Source organism: Ctenopharyngodon idella, chromosome 22 (assembly GCF_019924925.1).
Source record: "Ctenopharyngodon idella isolate HZGC_01 chromosome 22, HZGC01, whole genome shotgun sequence".
Taxonomy (NCBI): Eukaryota; Metazoa; Chordata; class Actinopteri; order Cypriniformes; family Xenocyprididae; genus Ctenopharyngodon; species Ctenopharyngodon idella.
The window spans coordinates 3,939,098-3,946,441 of record NC_067241.1 but is presented as its reverse complement, the minus strand read 5'-3'; the positions used below and the strand labels follow the sequence as shown (position 1 = coordinate 3,946,441).

Below are 7,344 nucleotides of genomic sequence, written 5' to 3'. Positions count from 1 at the left end.
TAAAAAATATGTTATATAAAGTAACGGTGAGAAAGTCACAAAAAATAAAAAATAAATTTAATATTGTGAGATATAAAGTTACAATTGTAAGAAAACATACCTCAATTGTGAGAAATAAAGTCACATTGTGAGATGCAAACATCACAATTATGAGATATAAAGTCATACTGTGGGAAAGTCGCAAAAAAATAAATAAATAAATAAATAAAAATAAAAAATGTGAGATATAAAGTCGCAATTGTAAAAATACCACAATTATGATAACTGCAATCGCAAGAAACAAAGTTCACAATTGTGAGAAAGTCACAAGAATAAAACAAAGTTGAAATTGTGAGATATAGTCGCAATTGCAAGAAAAAAATACTGCAATTATGATTATTGCAATTAGCGACAAATAAAGCTGCATTTGTAAGAAATAAAGTCACATTTCGAGAAAAGTCGCAGTTATGAAAAAGACACAGTTGTGAGATTTAAAGTTACAGTTACCTTTTTATTGTTTTTTACTCTGAGGCAGAAACAGGCTTCCATAGTTATATTTCACAGAAAGAGAGTGAAAACACTAATAAACAGAGACAGATGGACAGACTGAGGCTGTTACAGGAGAACTGTAAGACCAAACCGACACCTTAATCAGGACAGCCTCTTCCTCTCGCTCACCTTCTTTCTGCTTTCTCTCTCTCCCTCTCGTCCACTCTCCAACATCCTGTTTATAGCAGAGGCTGTTTCAGATTAGCGCTAGCTCTGTGCCACCCGCAGACATCCAAATGCAGACCATGTGTGTGTGCGCGAGGTCACGGGGCACACTCCCCACTTTCTCTTTCTCTGAGGCCAGGGGCACAAGCTTGGCCTCTTCTTTCCTCTCATCTAGCTCGCTCTGCCCTCCGCTGAACCTCTCCGCCGTAGCCCTCCTCTGCTCTTGTCAAGATGGGGTCAGAGGTTAATGGGGTGGTAATGTGGGACTAAGAGGGGAAATCTCTACGTTGTCCCCGCACCCCTCGTCAACTCCCAGAAACCATTAACATTGCAGTCTCGCAAACACTGTCATCTTTCAGCACGGCTAACGTGGACTTCCTCTTGGTGTCATGTTGTTTTATGACCTCCTCTTCTGCAAACCTATGGGTCTCCTGCTCGCTCACAACCCTGATGAGGAGAATGAAAAATGGTGAGTATTTATTTCCACCTCAAGCACTGATCCTTGACCTCTACAAGTCCAAAGAAAGACGCGCGCACACACACATGGACATGCCTGGCTAAAACAACAACATTTTAACAATCAATTATTAATCTCTAGTCAATTTACAATTGGAGAGAACTTTAAGTCTGGACTTTCACCTGCCAATGAGATTATAAAAGTTCAATATTTTGAGGGTGCTAGGGTGTTCTGGGGTGCTGCTACACTATGGCTAACATGTTCTGTGTGGTCTGTTAGCGCATTTGTACTTTTTCTTAACAAACTCTAAAATAATATAGTTCCCTTTCGTGGGAACTGTCGACGCTGCGTATAACGCATTGGGAACCTTCTGCGTGTTTGCGTCATTGAAGCACTCATGTATCTAACCAATCGCGTAGCGAGACGTCAGAGGCGGGTGACGTCACGGACCAGGAAACTATAAAGCATACCCGGATGCAGAGATCGCTAGCTTCTGTTGTCTTCAGCAAGCACTCTATGTTATCTTGTGTGTCTTATTTGGTGTTGTTTGTCTACCAACGAAAGTAGCCTGTTTAAAATCTCTTTGTCTGAGGACAAGAGTTTTCACAAGCACCATATATATATATATATATATATAAAAAGACACGGGAAAAAATGGAGCTGGCAGAGGGGATGGAGACGGGCCCAGCCTTATCTCGTCCCTCACCTGCCAGGTCCAGTGTCTCTTCTCTGGTGGTGGAAGCACGCGCTGCGGTTTCTTCCCCCCGGAGAGAGACACCGGCGCTTCACCTCTCTTCCTCCGAGGAGGTTGATGCGGCGAGCGCCGAGGCTGGGGAGGAGGAACCGCCATCCTCTTCCCCAGCGTATGAGGAGCTCTTGGAGGTAGTGACTAGGGCTGTCGATAAGCTAAAAATCGACTGGCCAGCAGAGAGAGCTGAGACGAAACCGAAAAGTAAGCTTGATGAACGGTTTCTCCCTGCCCGGTCACTACCCCAGCGTCGGGGTTTGCCTTTCTTCCCCGATCTCCACACCGAGGTGTCGAGATCGTGGAGAAGGCCAGTTCAATACAGAGTGTTCAGCCCCCAAACATCGATCTATAGTAATATAGTGGGGCTGAAACAGCATGGCTATGGGGCGATGCCTCGGGTTGAAGAGACGCTCGCGGGCTATCTCTCGCCCGAATCTGCATCGTCCCTAAAAACCCCGACGCTGCCCACTAAGCCCCTAAAGACAACATCAGGCTTGGTGGGCAAGGCTTATGCGGCAGCAGGCCAGGCAGCAGCGTGCTTACATACGATGTCGCTGCTGCAAGCATATCAAGCTGACCTGCTGGGGGAAATCGATGAGAGCGGGGAGGCCACGTTTGAGTGCATCCAGGAGCTCAGGAAAGCAACAGACCTGGCTCTCCGTGCCACCAAAGAGACGGCCAAGTCAGTGGGTCGCTCTATGGCAGCCTTGGTGGCCACGGAGAGGCACTTGTGGCTGAACCTCTCGGACATAAGGGACAGAGACAAAACTGCCCTTATGGACGCGCCGCTGTCTCCTGCGGGCCTGTTTGGCGACGCTGTAACGTCAGTCGTCGACAGGTTCCAGGAGACTAAAAAACAATCTGCGGCGTTCCAGAGGTTCCTCCACCGCCGCTCAAAAATTCCCCCCGGGGCTGCTGAGCGGGAGCAGCCTCGGCCGTCTACGAGCTCCTCTGCGCACCACAGAGCGCAACAGAAGTTTAGTGTGGCCACTCGTACCCCTCCGCAGAAAACCTGGGGGTCGGGGCGGTCCACACAGCAGAAGCCTTCTGGGGGTAAAGCGGACCTGCGGGCCGTTATTATTGCCAAGAAGGCTTCGAAGCGGTCCTGACATCTGTGGGTCAGGACCCAGTGAGGGCGGTCCCCTCCGGAGGGAGCCCGGTGTTAAAATATCTGGCACCCGCTTCCCTTCGGCGCCCTCAGGGGACCGTTATGCTAACCCTGCCATCCAGTGTGCGTCAGGGCGCAGCGGTCCCCGCCGACCCTCCGAGGAGGGCCGGCCGTCACTTGATTCGGCTATCTGTTGCCGGTGCGCCGCTTCAGAGAGCCGAGCCAAGTGCTCAAAAAACACCAGAGGCCAGTCTCGAGAGACTGGTTCCCTTAGTAGATTTTATGGCAGAATGGAAACTTCTACCGAATATATCGAAATGGGTGCTGCTCATTATAGAGAGGGGTTACAGAATTCAGTTCGGGTCTCGCCCGCCCAGGTTCAATGGGGTCCTTCCCACAGTGGTGACCCCCGAGCAGTCTCTGGTGATGGAACAAGAGGTTGTGACACTTTTGCAAAAAGGAGCTATAGAAAGGGTTCCTCCTCCCAGCAAGCTGTCAGGTTTTTACAGCCGCTACTTCATTGTTCCAAAGAAGGATGGGGGACTACGTCCTATCATAGATTTACGTGTGCTAAATCGCTCTATACAAAAGCTAAAATTCAAGATGCTTACACTCAAACAGATTATCCCACAGATCAGGTCCGAGGACTGGTTTGTGGCGATAGACCTGAAAGATGCGTACTTTCATGTGTCCATCCATCCTTCTCACAGGAAGTTCCTCAGGTTTGCTTTCGGGGGCGAAGCCTACCAGTACAGGGTTCTTCCGTTCGGCCTGTCATTATCACCCCGCACATTCACAAAGTGCGTGGATGCAGCCCTGGCTCCATTGAGACTCCAGGGCATCCGTGTACTAAACTATATCGACGATTGGTTGATTCTAGCTCAATCAGAGCAACTGGCAGCTCAGCATCGAGATGCTGTCCTGTCCCACATGAAAAGGCTTGGGCTGAGGCTCAATGCCAAAAAGAGTGTGCTAGTTCCGGCTCAGACTGCCAATTATCTGGGTGTAGTCTGGGACTCCACCACGATGCGGGCGCATCTGTCCCCCGCTCGTGTGAGTTCCATTCTCGCAGCCGTGAAAGGGGTGAAATTAGGCCAGTCACTCACTGTAAAACAGTTTCAGAAATTGTTGGGTCTGATGGCAGCTGCGTCCAACGTGATACCTTTTGGCCTTCTGCACATGAGACCCTTACAGTGGTGGCTCAAGACCAGGGGGTTTTCTCCGAGGGGAAATCCTTTTCGCATGATCAAAGTCACGCGGCGATGCCTTCGTGCTCTGGCCATGTGGAAAAATCCCTGGTTCCTGTCCCAGGGACCTGTGCTGGGGACTTCTGGTCGTCGTGTAATGCTTACGACAGATGCTTCCCTCACGGGCTGGGGGGCGATCATGAGTGGTCGCTCAGCTCAGGGTCTATGGGAGGACCATCAGCTCTCCTGGCACATAAATCGGCTGGAGATGATGGCGGTATTTCTAGCACTGAAACACTTCCTCCCAGACCTGAGAGACCACCATGTGTTGATCCGCACGGACAACATGTCGGTGGTCTCATACATAAACCATCAGGGGGGTCTGCGGTCTCGCCAACTATATTACTTGGCCCGTCGGATCCTCCTGTGGTCCCTAGGGAAGCTGCTCTCGCTAAAGGCAGCTTACATCCCGGGGTATCAAAATGTGGGAGCAGACGCCCTGTCGAGACAGGGGCCGAGGCCCGGGGAGTGGAAGCTCCACCCGGAAGTGGTGGACCTCATATGGAGAAATTTCGGTCAAGCAGAAGTCGACCTATTTGCATCGGGAGAGTCAACCCAGTGTCCACTCTGGTACTCCCTAACACATCCAGCACCTTTGGGTCTGGATGCCATGGTACAGACGTGGCCGAGGCTACGTCTGTACGCATTTCCCCCGTTCGCTCTGCTCCCGGGGGTTCTGGAGAAAGTACGCCAGGAGGGGGCCAGCCTGATACTGGTAGCCCCGTTCTGGCCAACCAGGATATGGTTTTCGGACTTAGTGTCCCTACTAGACGGCTCCCCAATGGAGCTTCCCCTCAGACAGGATCTCCTGTCGCAAGCGGGCGGCACGATAACGCATCCTCGCCCAGAACTGTGGAAGCTATGGGCCTGGCCTCTGAGGGGGCCAGGTTCATAGATGCTGGTCTCCCAACTGAGGTTGTGGAGACCATCCTTAACTCCAGAGCTCCCTCCACGAGGAAGCTATATTCCTATAAATGGAATTTATTTTCTACTTGGTGTAGACAAAATGATACGGACCCTGTCCACTCTTCCATAAGCTTTGTGCTAAGATTCCTTCAAGAAAAATTCTCAGAAGGCTTATCCCCTTCTACCTTAAAAGTCTATGTTGCGGCTATCTCAGCCTATCATGCTCCTCTTGAGGGGGATTCCTCGGTTGGACGAGACCCCCTCGTCACACGCTTCCTCCGTGGTACACTGAGGTTGAGGCCTCCAGTGCGCACAAGGGTTCCGGCCTGGGACTTGGCCGTGGTACTGCAAGGGTTAGCCGAGGCTCCCTTCGAACCATTAGAGGAGGTTCCAGAAAAATTCCTCACTCTAAAAACTATTTTCCTACTCGCTATCACTTCCCTGAAAAGGATAGGAGATTTACAAGCACTTTCAGTTGCTCCATCTTACCTGGAATTTGCCCCAGGAATGGTGAAGGCATTTCTTCATGCTAGACCTGGCTATGTGCCGAAGGTCCCCACCAATGTCCCAGGCCCTATTGTGCTCCAGGCCTTTTACCCTCCTCCCTTTGGGAATTCAGATCAGGAAAAGCTGAATCTGCTCTGCCCAGTGAGGGCTCTAGATGCGTACGTCCACAGAGCTGCCCTGTGGCGAAAATCAGATCAACTGTTTGTCTGTTATGGGTCCCCTAAGAAAGGGGGCCCAGCATCGAAGCAGAGGATGAGCAAGTGGGTGGTCGAGGCCATCTCACTTGCATACGAAGCGGCCGGACAGCCTTCCCCACTGAATGTCCGTGCCCATTCTACTAGGGGTATGGCGGCATCAAAAGCCTTGATGTCTGGAATTTCCATTGATGACATATGTGATGCAGCTGGATGGTCATGCCAGCACACATTTATTAGGTTTTACAACCTGGATGTCGGCTCCACTCCGGGGTCTTCTATATTGTCAAGCTAACATTGGCAAGTACGTGAAGTTACGGCACAGCTGGGATTGCGTTCCCAATGCGTTATACGCAGCGTCGACAGTTCCTACGAAAGGGAACGTCTCAGGTTACAGATGTAACCCTGGTTCCCTGAGTAGGGAACGAGACGCTGCGTCTCCTGCCGTACCCCCAGCATACTTGCGAGTGCTTGCTTCAGACTTATCCCAGAAGCTAGCGATCTCTGCATCCGGGTATGCTTTATAGTTTCCTGGTCCGTGACGTCACCCGCCTCTGACGTCTCGCTACGCGATTGGTTAGATACATGAGTGCTTCAATGACGCAAACACGCAGAAGGTTCCCAATGCGTTATACGCAGCGTCTCGTTCCCTACTCAGGGAACCAGGGTTACATCTGTAACCTGAGACGATCTACTGTAAAGTATATTCTCGTCTGAACCTTTACTCCCCACATTTCTCACAGAACATGTGAAAATCTTTTCAGACAGAGACAGAACATTTCACATAAGATTTGCACATTTCTATGCATAACTTTTTTTGAGCCTTCAGCTGTCCTTTCCTGTGGCCTTTCTCTACTCATATACCATATCTGAAACTGCATACTCTCTGAGTAGGTTCTACATTTGAGAACTTTATGACTTGAAGTATGCATGTATGAAATGAATAAAGTGATATCAAGCATGAATGTGTGTAGTATGAATGGAATCTGAATGTACTACATCTGTCACCATGTTAGCATTGTCATGTGAGCTAAATAGTGTTGTTTTTCGTAGTGTTGTTTTTCCTGCCACTCATGACTCCTTTCCCATGGCCTATGGATAGTAACTTGTCTATTAATGTGAACTTTAGAGACTTGGCAGAAGTACATCATCCAGGTACTTTTTTGCCAACTATGAATACTGTGAATTCAGACATAGGCTACTACACATTTCACATACTGCTTTTCACCTATATAAAGTAGGGCGATATGCATATTCAGACACGGGGTTGGTGTATGAGGCAAATTCTTGGCTCAGAGCAAAAAAAAAAAAAAAAAAAAATCAAAACAGATTTTTAAGTAATCCATAACGTTTCAAGAAAATAAATATTATTGACAAAAATATATCCAAAAAATACTATGTTGAGTCAAAATTCCATAGGAAATGAATATGGGTCAGTTTGACCCCCTTTATGCTTTCTTGGGGTAGTGATACAAAAATTAATT

The 7,344-nt window shown here is 49.0% G+C and overlaps 1 long non-coding RNA gene across 2 annotated transcripts in view; it reads right to left on the bottom strand.

Moving 5' to 3' along the window:
- Window positions 1-212: 212 nt before the first annotated feature.
- Window positions 213-7,344, bottom strand: part of LOC127504865 (uncharacterized) — a 38,811-nt gene continuing 31,679 nt past the window's right edge. For both annotated transcript variants that reach the window (XR_007927483.1, XR_007927482.1), the window contains exon 4: window positions 213-1,140. This is a non-coding gene — a long non-coding RNA (uncharacterized LOC127504865). The remainder of the gene's footprint in view (window positions 1,141-7,344) is intronic.